The sequence below is a fragment of the Cydia pomonella genome, chromosome 1 (genome assembly GCF_033807575.1).
Source record: "Cydia pomonella isolate Wapato2018A chromosome 1, ilCydPomo1, whole genome shotgun sequence".
NCBI lineage: Eukaryota > Metazoa > Arthropoda > Insecta > Lepidoptera > Tortricidae > Cydia > Cydia pomonella.
Window position 1 is genome coordinate 32474694 of NC_084703.1, and position 15008 is coordinate 32489701.

General features: G+C 34.0%; 1 protein-coding gene across 2 annotated transcripts in view; it reads left to right on the top strand.

The window, feature by feature from the left end:
- LOC133519775 (protein cereblon-like) overlaps positions 1–15008 on the top strand; it is a 40590-nt gene that overhangs the window by 4638 nt on the left and 20944 nt on the right. The gene's annotated exons all lie outside the window — the stretch shown is intronic.

Consider the following 15008-nt stretch of genomic DNA (forward strand, 5'->3'; position numbering starts at 1 on the left):
ATATCAGGTATTTTTTAGGGGTAAAAAATAATTGTCAGGTATTTTTTAGGGGTAAAAAATAATTGTTAATGGTATCATTCTAATGACTTAAATGAAATGAAATGAAATTTAATCCTTTATTTCGGACATAATTATCCATAGTTTTGCTTAAAATATAATGAATAATTTATAATCTAATTTACTTAATAGAAATAAAATCTACATTAAAATAATTAATTAACTTACATTAAATTAAAATTATTATTCTGTCTCAGTGGGAGCATCCCATAGATATAAGAAGTAAGGAGATTTATAACGAAGCATAATTTCAACGAGTCTCGCTGTCTCCAACTGTCCCCCACCACATCATTAAAGGCGTGGCCAGACAACCAACTCACGCGCTGTGATTGGCCAAACCGCGCGGTGTAGGAGCCTAGAGCGGCGGCACTAGAGTGAGGACAATTCGATAGAGCTATCGATATTTTACATGTTCGAAACATGAGTAACATGACCTTAGAGTTTTGACATTTTTGTTTTAAGTAATAATTGCCATAGACTTAATTTATATTCCTTTAAATTTTTGACCTTATTTACGAGCTAAGAATTTTAAGGTACGTGTAAGGTATATTAGTTGATCTATAAGTTCTCTCACAAAGGTTTTTACTGATGAAATGTAATACAAAGCTTTTAATTTAAAAAAAAAAAGTACCATGATGCGAAAGCTTGTTTATGCTTAACTAATCAAATTGGTTTAAATTTTAGTCATTATTTGATGTAATGTTTGTTTAAATTGTTTACTTTGGGATTGTCGTTAGACGTGAGCCCTTCATTAAAAAAATAGTTTCAGTTTATTATAGCATATTTCGTCACCAATTGAAAGCAATTCCAGCATGTTACATAGAGTTATGAAGAACTGCGAAAGCAAGTTATAGTAAATTATATTGTAAGTATAATGCACCATTAAATAAGCTTTTAAATCATATGTACGAATAATAAGGAAAGAGTAATCATAATTATCAGTAAAAATCTTTCTGATAGAACTTTTGGATCGACTAAGTATACAATATACTATTATTTTAAACATATTTATATTCTATCGTTATATAAATGAGGCGAAGTGTAACTGGAAACGTTTTTCTTGAAAATGATCCAAACAAATAACACTTTTCTCGCTCGTAAACCAGTTAGGGTCCTCTACCTGTAGCATCTATCCATTTTTCTTTAATTTTTTTTTTTTTTTTTTTTATACTACGTCGGTGGCAAACAAGCATACGGCCTGCCTGATGGTAAGCAGTATCCGTAGCCTATATACGCCTGCAACTCCAGAGGAGTTACATGCGCGTTGCCGACCCTAACCCCCTCCCACCCTCGTTGAGCTCTGGCAACCTTACTCACCGGCAGGAACACAACACTATGAGTAGGGTCTAGTGTTATTTGGCTGCGATTTTCTGTAAGGTGGAGGTACTTCCCCAGTTGGGCTCTGCTCTAGATCTGGAATGACATCCGCTGTGCTGTGCCCTACCACACAGAGCGAGATGACATTCACAATGCCCATACCTCTCTTGTGAACGTAGTTTAAGGACATACCCGGGTCCAAAAATTAATACTGGAATTTTTCGGGAAACTGAAAAAAATTGCAATCATGAACATATTTGATTTTACCTAGTGCAGTTATTCGAATCGTTGCTAAGAACCTGAATAAAATATACTTATAGGTATAAACTATAATGTTATAAATAAATTGTACTTAATTATATAGTATTGTATATATGTATATATGTAGAATATGGGTGAATCAACTTTTTTTGTTTTGTTATCCTGTCCCGTTGTCCAAGGGACAACAGTGGCACAGTTTGTTTGAAGAGACGTTGTATGCCGTACTATTAACATGCTTAGTAGGGGGCCCATTATGGACATTGGTTATAACGACCACAAAAACGCAAGTTTAATACATTTAAGTACCTAAAAATCAGTATTTCAATGAACTTTTGTCCCCTGGACAACTAATCGTAACCATGGCAACGAGTGACGCTAAAAAGTTGATTCTCCCATATATAGTAAGAATTATATAGTATTGTATATATGTATATATGTAGGTATATAATTATGTAAGTAGTGTGTATGTATATGTATTGTCTTACTGTTGTAGACTTAAATTTTAAGGGTATTTTAGTTTGCTATTTAGTTTTTTTGCACCTCCTAATTAGTTAATTTAAGTTTCAGTTCTCCACTACCTAAAGGTTGTCTGGAAGAGATCGCTCTGTAGCGATAAGGCCGCCTGTTGTTTACCTCTATCTTCATGTTTTTTTTATGTGTTTCCATGTACATTATTTTCAGAGGTTGTGCAATAAAGAGGATTTGTATTGTATTGTATTGTACTTAATTAAATCAGTTTATCTTTTGGCTTACCTATTCGATTTTTAATCCAAATTAATAAGTATTAAATTAAACAGTAGGTGCATATAAAATAATTGTAAAATTTTACTTGAAAAATAATTACTTTCATACACACTATATCCAAACATTTTTATCGATAACGCTCAAAGATCAATTATATGCACGAGCACCACTCTACTTCGCGGCGTCAATGAAAGGAGCGGTTGGCGGTCGTATCAAGAAACAATAATGCCCCTGTGAATATCGTTAGCGGTTTAATGCATTGCGCCGTTGCTATGGACACTACAAATAGTTTTCCATGCCAAATCGTCAATGTAGGATGCATAGACAAATTGCCACGCGTTTGTATGACAACATGGTCTGACTCAGAAAAATCATGTCACTGGATTTATTTGTTAAAATGTGTGGTTTTATTGACTAATACGTGAAAAAAAAATGTGGTATGTAACTCTATGATCCTTATAGTTTTTGGATGCACTCTTATTTCGACACAAAATAACGCTATAATTCGGCATTTCAATAAAATTGACGCGCACATTGTTCAATGACAGCTAATTTGCTACTGTCTTACGGCGGGCCGGTATGGCCACGATGTGGCCATGTCGCGGCGACACGCGCCACGCCTCCGTCAGCCATCTAGTACTTTCTATGATCTGAGGAGCATCCAGTGGGTGATCATAGGACTGTCCGTCTTCTCGGCGACCACTTTTAATAGAGTGTTAGGGCTGCCCTGCACGCGCGCCCACAGGGACGCCACGCGCTTGCGCAGCACGGCGTGGAAGCCGTCGTGCCGCTGTCGGCGAACGTGCCCGACGCGCTGCAGCCTTAATGAATAACCTTTGGACTTAACCTTAATGAATAACCTTTGGACTAAAATTATATTTTTTATACTTTGTCTCGTTTTAAACAAAAAATGATGTTCAAGTGAATTGCTTTATACCGTGGCAGCTCCAGCTATCCTCCAACGAACCTTCATTTTAGCATATCTGGCCACTGCGATATAATTGTAATAAAAATCTATGTCACGTGCTTAAAAGTATTTTCCTAAAATCAAACAATATAATTGATTGAGTTTTATCAAGGGTTTTGACGTAATCCGCCGTTCGTGCAATGGAGACAGCGGCAAGCGGCGGCCATAGGTGGGAACAAAGGTCGGGTCGCTATGTTCCACTCCAGCCTATGGGCGCCGCTCGCCGCTGCTGCCGCCGCACGATGTCGTGACCGAGCCGTGAGTGTGATCTCCTTACATCTATCTACCCTCCATTTTAAACAAATTGCATAATTGTTTACGTCATGACTCATGTCATTCGGCTTTCAACAGTTTGAACGTGCGAATGTGTTTGAAATTACGTTCAAGGAAACCGCCCACTTTGTAAATTTTCAGTCAAATAAGAGTTCATGCAAGAAACATTAAATTCATATAAAAATAATTGATAATAATATGTACAGTAAAAAAATGTTCACTATCCCTGAAACGTCAAATTGTGACAGCTGTCAGAATTCCACGCAATTAAAAACGAAGGTATAGTAGATCTTATGGTCCCCACCCGTACTACGAGTATTAGAAGCGACGAAAGAGCTTGTAGATCGTTTTCCCCACATTGACCTTACCTGTATAAGTATGTAATGTAAGACTTTGACAAAAGACATTGGACTATCGTCCTTAGACCCTGGCGCACAAATTTTTGTACATATTCCAAAATTTTACTATCTATTTATATTTTAGAAATGGCCCGAATATTCGGTATTCGACATATTCGGCAAGTTTTCCTATTTTCGTGTTTGGCCGAATGATTTGGCTAAAATGCCGAATAATTGGCAATTATTTTTTTATTATGTTTGACTTGTAAACGGTTCACCAGATTTGTTCAAGTAGGTACTCCACCAAGTTACGTTTTCCCGTTATCATTAAGAGGAAAGGGGACGGCCACTTCTCCATACAAATGTATTCCTCATTTTCCTCTCTGGGTATTGACATTACAAAAAAATATTTTTACATATTTTCATTAACGTTTGACTTTTTTTGATTTATTGATAATTGTAAAATTAAAAGCGAAAAACTAATGTCATACAAATTTTATAATGAGCCTAACTCGCATAATAATTTAAAATCTAGTTTTATTTATTTTTAGATCTAGGTTTTTAAGTTTTGTAGTTTAGTTTTTAGTATATTTACCAAATAAACGTTTATTTAAAGTGTAAAACAATCGTAGGGCATAGCCGTGGTTGATATACAAACAATTGTGTCAAAAATATTTTCAATAATGTTAATATCCAAAGTAGCACACTCGGAATAGAACAAACCTCTAAATCTGACTGTTCATGAGTCCTGAAATTTGGTATGTATGTAAATAAAAGGCCCCTTATTCATGTCCATACTATTTGACATTTGGGGACCTCGAGGAATCGTAGACATCTTGGAAAATATGTACCATCCTGGAGAAATTCGCGTTTTACTGAAAATCTACTTTATCTAGGAAAATATGGTGTAAGACAACATTAAAGCTTATTAAATTCTACCAAGATATCTTTGCGAAAAAAAAATCTTGTTATAGAAAATACTTGCTGAATCTAAGTTTAGCGCTTAATACACTTCCAGGGGACATTCCACTTTTGTTTATACATTTGTACAACATGATCTACCCCAATATCAATATTTTACTCGACAGTGACTTAACCAGAAACAAATATGATATGTACCACACTGTGTTCCTAAAACGAAGCTTTTCTTTTAGAAATATGGGTCATAAGTCGAAAGGTTGTACGAAGTCAGTTTCTACTAAGTTTTTAAGTTTCAAAGGAAACTCAGGAAAAACTACTTTTAGACTCTTTTTTAGGGTTCCGTAGCCAAATGGCAAAAAACGGAACCCTTATAGATTCGTCATGTCCGTCTGTCTGTCCGATTATGTCACAGCCACTTTTTTCCGAAACTATAAGAGCTATACTGTTCAAACTCGGTAAGTAGATGTATTCTATGAACCGCATTAGGATTTTTACACAAAAATAGAAAAAAACAATAAATTTTGGGGGTTCCCCATACTTAGAACTGAAACTCGAAAAATCTTTTTTCATCAAACCCATACGTGTGGGGTATCTATGGATAGGTCTTTAAAAATGATATTGAGGTTTCTAATATCATTTTTTTCTAAACTGAATAGTTTGCGCGAGAGACACTTCCAAAGTGGTAAAATGTGTGTCCCCCCCCCCCCCCCTCCCGTAACTTCTAAAATAACAATGAAAAATCTAAAAAAAATATATGATATACATTGCCATGCAAACTACCACCGAAAATTGGTTTGAACGAGATCTAGTAAATAGTCATAAAATTAAAAAAAAAAATTTTTTTCATCATACCCATACGTGTCGGGTATCTATGGATAGGTCTTCAAAAATGATATTTACGTTTCTAATAGAATTTTTTTCTAAACTGAATAGTTTGCGCGAGAGACGCTTCCAAAGTGAAAAAAATTGTGTCCCCCCCCCCCCCCCTGTAACTTCTTAAATAACAGAATGAAAAATCTAAAAAAAATATATGATATACATTATCATGCAAACTTCCACCGAAAATTGGTTTGAACGAGATCTAGTAAGTAGTTTTTTTTTAATACGTCATAAATGTACGGAACCCTTCATGGGCGAGTCCGACTCGCACTTGGCCGCTTTTTTTTTACTAATTATTGGACCACAAATTCACTATGTACCCAACCAAAAAAAATGTTTTGTGAAATCTAATAAGCTTTTGAGTAAAGAATACAATACTCACTAGGAGAAGAACGCCAACTCCATACAAAAAAATGTCCCCTTCAAAACTTCGTTTAGACTGGTGGCGCTCTCTTTGTATCTCAGAACTAAAATTGACAACCGGTAGCCTGGCGGGTTTTGGTAGGTAATCCAGTTCAGTAGGTAATAGGTTCGAATTCCGGCGAGGGAATTTCTTTTTGCATTTTATATTTTTTGTTTTTGTTGGGGTGAGGGTGAGGTTTTTATATTAGCATTTCTCAAATAGAAAATATTATGTTAGATAATTATCAAAATCACAGGCAGTGTACTAAGAGATAATGATTTCTATATTTTGAAGTCATTTCAATATAAAAGGTAACAACAAACAGTTATTATCAATTTATACATATTTTTATTCCTATATATTAAAATCAAAAGAGTTTGATTCGAAAAACATACAAAAGGCAGAAAAAAGTAATTTGCTATTGGGACCGTGCGAAGTGCGTGGTGGGCGTAAGTAAAGCGATCCCATAGCGTCTTTAACATTTCGTACAATTATATGGCTCGAAATGAAACTTTGATTTACGATTACTCCTGAAATATTCATTTAAATTGTATGGTGTAAGGGACCATTGTAATCTTTATGAAATGCTTAATATAACTGACGTATTTATTTTTATAATTGTTAATAATGTATCCATGTAAATAGCTTTGCAAATGCCACATATTACGTGGTCTTTTTCTAGAAGTTAAGAATGGATATAGTAAGTTATCCTTAAAAGATAGACATTTCACATCGCGGACTTTTTTGCAGACCTATGAATAAAAAACAACCCCACCATACATTGTGTTATTAATGTTATTATAGCTCAAACGGATTAGGCAGCGTTTTCGATTAAACCTCCTAGCCAGCGTGATTTTTTCCGACAACATCGTTAAATTTCAAACAATTTACACAAAACCTTAATAAGTTATATACTTAAGCCTTCCTCAAGCATCACTCAATTGATAGATGAAAGTCGTATGAAAATCCGTTCAGTAGTTTTTAGTTTTGGAGTAGTTTTATAAGATGTAGTGAATTGACGTTTTCCCCTATAATTGCGGACACTAGGTTGCGTGACAGTCGTGCACGCTCCCAATACAAATTTATGTATCCCAGTTCAGGGCTTGTTGAACTAACTGTGGCACTTGTTTATAATCAGGGCCCGTACCTTTCATGCCGTTGACAGAAAAATGACGTCACGCTACATAGAGTATGATTCAAATTAGTATAGGGAGCGTGCATGAACTGTAGGAGGCAGCACAGGAGCCGTCAGATTTTTGGCGCGAGGCGTAAATGTGATGTTTTTTGTTCCGATGTAGCCCACAAGATGGCAGAACCTACTATGCACAAGAAAACACGTGACGTGTAAATGTACATGTTTATTGTTCCGATTCAGGCCACAAGATGGAAGACCCTCCAACGCGCACGGTCCCTATTTTCGTAATAATTAATCATTTATCAACCTCTTTAGGTAAGTTATACATATACTTGACAATCAGTACAGAAACGTCTAACTGACATTCATCTTATTGTCAGTCAAATAAATAATAGATTATTAATTTATTAAATAATACATATTTCTGATTTTTAACAGCGTAACAAGCTTTTATTCTCGTAACAAGTATTTATTTTGTGAGAGTCAGAATGGCGGGTGTACTTAAATAAAATCAAATGAAAAGCATACATATTTTTGTACCTAATTTGTACTATTTAGTACCTCGTTTAAAAAAATTTGTACCTCACGGTGCGTAAAGTTATCATCAAAAAACAGGTCACCCGCCATCCTGACAGTCAGAATGGCGGGTGTACTTTATTTTATTACGCTATGTTCCCGTGGTTATTGATAAATTCTATAAAAGCCAAATTTTTGTACCTTTTTTGTACCTTCATATTCAATTATAATATGAGTCATTTTATTTGTGCTTTCCAAGTTTTACTCATTTTATATTTTGCTTGCTATTACAATGTTGCAGGCGTTATAATTTTTCAAGTTATCGATTTAATTTTTAAGAAAAAACGCTAAGGTACAATTATTTTTATTACGCCAGTATTTAGTACCTTTAATGTTTAATCTGTTAAGTTCAAATAACTCAGAAAATCATGTCTTAAAAATGATTTTTCTTAGGAAGATTTCTTTGAATTAGCGCCTAGCCTTTTTTAAAGCTAAGGTACTATTATTTTTACTACGTCAGGATTTAGTACCTTTAATGTTTAATCTGTTAAGTTCTAATAGCTCAGAAAATCATGTCTTAAAAATGATTTTTCTTAGGAAGATTTCTTTGAATTGGCGCCTAGCCTTTTTTAAGACATGATTTACTGAGTTATTTGAACTTAACAGATTAAACATTAAAGGTACTAAATCCTGGCGTAATAAAAATAATTGTACCTTAGCGTTTTTTCTTAAAAATGAAATCGATAATTTGAAAAATTATAACGCCTGCAAAATTGTAATAGCAAGCAAAATATAAAATTAGTAAAACTTGGAAACCAAAAATAAAATGACTCGTATTATAATTGAATATGAAGGTACAAAAAAGGTACAAAAATTTGGCTTTTATAGAATTTATCAATAACCACGGGAACATAGCGTAATAAAGTACACCCGCCATTCTGACTGACAGGATGGCGGGTGACCTGTTTTTTTGGTGATAACTTTAAGTACCGTGAGGTACAATTTTTTTTAAAGGAGGTACTAAATAGTACAAATTAGGTACAAAAATATGGTATGGTTTTCATTTAATTTTATTTAGGTACACCCGCCATTCTGACTCTCACTTTATTTTGATACCCGTCAATAAGTAAGTTATCTAAATTTGTAGTATTGTAAAACAACTGCCTGTATGTTACTGCCCTTCATTTTTGCGTCAACGGCATGAAAAGTACGGGCCCTCTTTATAATATTTAATTACACTGAAATGGTGGGCTTGTCAAGTTATCACATACAATATCTACATACCCATGTGAATTTTATTCAATGAGACCACGGTAAATTCGGTGCATTAATGTTTTAGCTACCAAATAACCTAATCTGTACGTGTTTATCTTTTGATTTATTTAAAAGCATTATTTATGTTTAGTTCGCCTATTTATTAGCGTATGTTTTAATTACTAGATTACCTTGATAACAATAAATAAAAGTCATTAAAAATCTTCATCATAAAAACATTTATTTTTATTTTTTATTTTTTATTTATGTAATACTATTTATTGCTTTTAATATAGCTTTTTATATACCTACCTAAAACATGAATCATTTGGGCACATCTGGTTTTACTCCACTATTGCAATTAATGTAAATTGTAATCATATCACATATATCAGGCGAAAAAACAAAAAATACATGGATATATGACAAATAAAGTTGTTATTACATCTATCCGATTATCGGACACTTTCTGCTCCACAGCTAAGTGCAGCGATGTCTTGATAATCACTGGGAAAGTCGGAATTATGCGGCGGATCCGTGCCTTTTGATTTTGAGCCTTTCCAACGAAATTATATGACGGCCAAGGATTATTTTCTCACGTTCACCCTGTAACAATACTATAATCTATCTCCCAATATTAACGTTGCTAATTGATATCAGGGCTCTAAATTGCCAGCTAAAACAATGTTAGATTTTACATCTATGATGAATTTTGATTGTAATTTTGGACGCGATATAGCGTCCGTGGGTTTTAAGATTAAATTTATGTATTTGAATTTGGCAATAGTACGCTTATTTTATTTAAAGATTAAAATATTTCTTACTTACCTTGAAATAATTGTTGTTTCTTGTTTAGTACAATGGATTAAACTTTAACTGGGTCTGTGCGGAGACTATGCAAATATATTTCAAGCAAATAAATCGTAAGTTAAATATGAACACTTAGATAGTTTTGCTACAATAACTTTATTGACAGCATTGACATGTCAGAATTTTGTCTATATTCTAACCGGCCAGACCTAAGTGCAAGGCCTTATGGAAGGTTGACGTGACTCTGACCTCCATAGATTTTATGAACATAGACAAAGACGAACTGAAATAGTTAATAATTTATATAAAAATAGTTATTTACATATGGTAGTGTGACATAAATCAAAATATTTGATAAAAATAATTTTATTTGTTCCCAAAGTTATATAGATATTATAGACAAAGCCAGATGGGAGCAATGTTGCTGTGGCAAAATATTTTTATGTTAATTACTGGCAACGTATTTCTCCAGCGTCAGACCAAACATGCGCAATTATAAACGGGCATGTCTTTCTAAGGAAGTCGACAGGCCTTGCTTTTGAGCCATATTTCTCAAAGAAGGCTTAGTTTTAGGGACAAAATACAGCGATTGATAATAAACATAGATGACGAACTAGCTCTGCAAAATGACCCCACACACATTGTGCCGACGCCGGCGGGGCGTCAACTTTGTGCCGCGGAGCAATTTAGTTCGCAAATGGCGGCCCGTTGTGACAGTCATAGTAAGAAGTATTCAAATTATATCTTTAATAAAAGAAATATGCCTTATTGTGCGGATAAATGATGTGTTAGTCGTTCCAACAAAAAGTGGAAAAAATATGGAATTACTTTTCACGTATAGTTTAGCTAGGATCATATTATTTTGATTTCTCTTGATCAAAACAGGCTTTGTATGGGGATGATGTTATGCATTTTAAACAACCATTGATATTAAGAAACTTTCATTTTTAATTTGTTCAGGTTGTTATTTTAAAACATTTAATTTCTGATAGTTAATACGAATTGCCGCTGTAGGTGGAGGTTTTTTATGTGTACTTTCTTACAAAGTCCCGGTATCTCGCTGCTATTTATAACTTTTCGTTAAGTTCGCGGACGGCTGGACCTAATTGGCTAATTTTGGTATTTTCTAGGTCCAGGGACGGTTTGAACGGTGAAAAAATATGGAAAGAATGCGAGGAAAATAGTAAAAACAATAATGATAATTTCCCATACAAACTGTTCCTATGACGACGTGTTCAATACGAATTTCTGCATGTTTGCTCTGGTCAAGATGAAAATCGATATCTGAGGATCCTAGAGGACCTTTATAGTGAATATGAGGTCAAAAATGAAACAAACGCCCGCCATCTTGGATTTCTGCATTTTGGCTCTGATCGAGATGAAAATCGATATCTAAGGATCCGAGCGACCCTTCATTATGATTCTGAAGTCGAATTTGGCAAAAACGCTTGACATCTTAAATTTCTCCGTGTTTGATTTTATATGATGAATGATGATCATGATAAGAGCAAAAATGGAGATATTCAAGATGTCGGGCGTTTCATTCAAGATGGAGGACGCTTTTACCAAATATGACTTCAGAATCATAATGAAGGGACGCTCGGATTCTCAGATATGGATTTTCACCTTGTTCGGATGACAAATTCTAAAATCCAACCCGCGACATAATTTTTTTTTGATCTCTAAGTCATAATAAAAAGCCTCTCGGATCCTCAGATATCGGTTTTCATCTTGATAGAGCAAAATCCAAAATCCCGAATGCCAGCAGTATTTTTCCAATTTTGACTTATTAAATTTACATTAATTTACATCTGACATATTTCTGTGCCACCTAACTAAATATCGCAGGTACCCTATAAGATGAACGTTACAATGTATTAATTGGTTCGAAGGCTTAATTGCCTTTAAACACGTGTGATAAACGAATAAATAATAAGCCTTTAAATAAAAGAATAAATTATCATACAAAAATATTGCATTTATATTGCATGAAACCGTCTACCTAGAGTTGGTTTCCCTTGACATGTATTTTCAAGTGACAACGCTACAGCCAATCACAGCGCCTCATTTTATAATAGACTAATCGTATTTCGGGTGGTTTAATTTAAATTGACTAATCATAGTCAAATGAAGTTTCGTCGAAGAAAACAAGAACGAGTTGCAATTGGTCCGTTATTAGTATTGTGTGTTTTAATAGTGGGGCCACTTTTACGCTGATATTTTGTTTGACGTTAGTCTTCTATGTTTTTTTCGTTCGCTGACAAAATATCATATATCATTTTCGCCATACACAATATTCACATAAAACTCATAGATCCTGAGAAAAATAGAAAAAAAAAAAACAAAAAAAAGAAGTATACTTCTCATGATGGCGCCTGATCCTCGTGATCCCCAAAGCTCGAATTTTAAGGAACGTCAACATGGATCCCAGAGATTGTATATGCCTTATTTGGTTACTGTCGTTATTGTTTGAACCCCATTTAAGACCTAAAATCTGTTTTTGCAATGACAATATTTAGCCCTAAACATTTATCCTCGGTTCATTTTAGTAATTTTGTATTGCATAGCACTCGTATACCAATTATGGATCAACTGGTGTCTGCTTTATTGAAATCCGCTCAATAAATTAGGCGCTAGAAGAAAAAATATGATCTAATATTCTACGTCCTCTCAAGGCGACTCTACTGTTTATTTTTTAATAAAACAAGTGTAAACAGGTTGTGAAGGGCAAGAGCATTTTTTTAAATCCAGCCTGTATCCTAAGCTACAGGATGTACTGAATCATCAGTCATTAAATCCATAACCCTGCTTTCTGGAGAAGTCGCAGTCAAGTAAAATATTGATATTGGGGTAGATCATGTACAAATACAAATGTATACACAAAAGTGGAACTAATATTCCTCCGAGTTTCCTATTAAAAGAATGTCCCCTGGAAGTGTATAAGCGCTAAACTTAGATTCAGGAAGTATTTTCTATAACAAGATTTTTTTTTTTCGCAAAGATATCTTGGTAGAATTTAATAAGCTTTAATGTTGTCTTACACCATATTTTCCTAGATAACGTAGATTTTGAGTAAAACGCGAATTTCTCCAGGATGGTACATATTTTCCAAGATGTCTGCTATACCTCGAGGTCCCCAAATATCAAATGGCATGGACATGAATAAGGGGCCTTTTATTTATATATATAAGTACCAAATTTCAGGTGGCTTAAGAAATTTCGAGGTTTGTTCTATTCCGATTGTACTAAAGAGGAACATGAGCACTACGTTCGTATGAAAAGGCGATATCGCGCGGGTTCTCCACTTTTGTCTTAAAACACATGATAATACATCTTGAATCCATAGGTTGGTTTGATTATCTGGAGTGTGCTGAAAAAATTTGAGAGTCCTTTGCCTTTTGACCTGATTTTCTAAGGAATTGGCTAGATAGCAATTCATCTTTAGCTACTTACATTAATTATGTTATTCAAGTGTTTTCAAATGATTTATTAGAATGATAGAGACGAAGCGAACAATTCGGCCGAATATTCGGTTCGATAAGACCTGAACCGAACATTCGGCCAAATATTCGGTTCGATAAGACCTGAACCGAACATTCGGTCGAATATTCGTATTAGGCAAACTCCATATTCGGTCCATTTTAAAACTATTTTTAACTTTTATACTTAATAAACCAAGAAACAAATGCTTCTGGGTCTTAGAAACTATAGAAAAACCAAAGACCTTAATGATTATCGGCGTCATTTTTTTGATGTATGAAGGTAGTTTATTTTTTAATAATTTAACCCTCAGTGCATGATTTTTTTTCTTTGCCTAAAAAAAGGTGGATATTTAATGGTCTTTTAATACCGTAATAAACGCGAGAAAACAAATCCAAAGTATTTTTTTCGATGATATTTGTACTAATAATGAGATGATGGAACAGCCTAGAGAATGCATAGTGCACTCCCCGCAAAATCAGATGACCTCATAGCCCGTATTAGTGCATATAGAGGAATTAGTGGCAGATTTGTATGGGGCACCCTGCAACTTTTTCTTAAAAGACGCCACTATTTCCTCTACTAATAGGCCTCGTGACAGATTTGAAATAAAGATGCCTGTAGGTCTGAATTAACCCCTAAATGCATGGTGTTGGATGCAGCCTACATATCCAAAACGTAATTCGTTTTTCAAAATGAAGAAATATTTATTCTGTTCTTAAAAGTGATTCTGAAAGGAAAACTAATGTATCTATTTATGTATTACTCATTAGAATTAGATGACAAAACTATATTTAAAAATGTTACAACTGTTATAAGTATTTATGAGCAAGGTGGTGGCAATTTAGAAAAAAGTTATATAGTAACGATTGTCATTGAGTGTGTTTGGCTGTTTTTTTTAAATAAGTAAGTAATTATTTTTTGTTATAACGATTTTACGTTTACTAAATTTAATAAACTTCTCAGTCTGTAAGTTCACAATTTGTACAAATTTGATCGTGTTGGATCTAGCCTACACTATTAGACATAGACATAGAAAAGTTTTATTTAACATCACAAATATCGCATTGGTACATTTGAACATAAAATCTTAAAACTACTAAAACAATTTTATACTAAAATGCGTTGGCTGACATAAACAGCGTGATGTTAAAAAGGGGCTCGACTCAGCATAAAGTTGCAGTAAATGTACTGCAACGCTGGTTTTCAGTCGGTCCCTAGTAATAAAAACAAAACATAAGAAAACATTTCAAAACAAAAACATTAGGAAAAGGAAGAGAAGAAAAAGTTAGATGGGTGTGTATGTGTATATGTGACGAAACGGAGTGCAATTTATAAAATTATTTGTGTACCTACTGTGTAGTTTTTGTATGTGCTTTAGTTTGTGTACTATATCATATTAGAGTATTTTAATAAAATAATAATAAAGCATTTTTTTTTTTATATAAGTTAGGATAGGATATATAGTTGAGTGTAAATTTGTACTTATTAAGAATATAGTTAATGAATTATGTTTGGCTGGGCTATTATAAGAGATAAGAAGTACTCCCAGCAACTTTATAAAACTAGTAAAGCGCCAATTACATCTACACTTCCTGATATCGGGCCCGAAATGAGTCCCGATTTCGTAAGAACCTGAGGAGCTGACCCTTT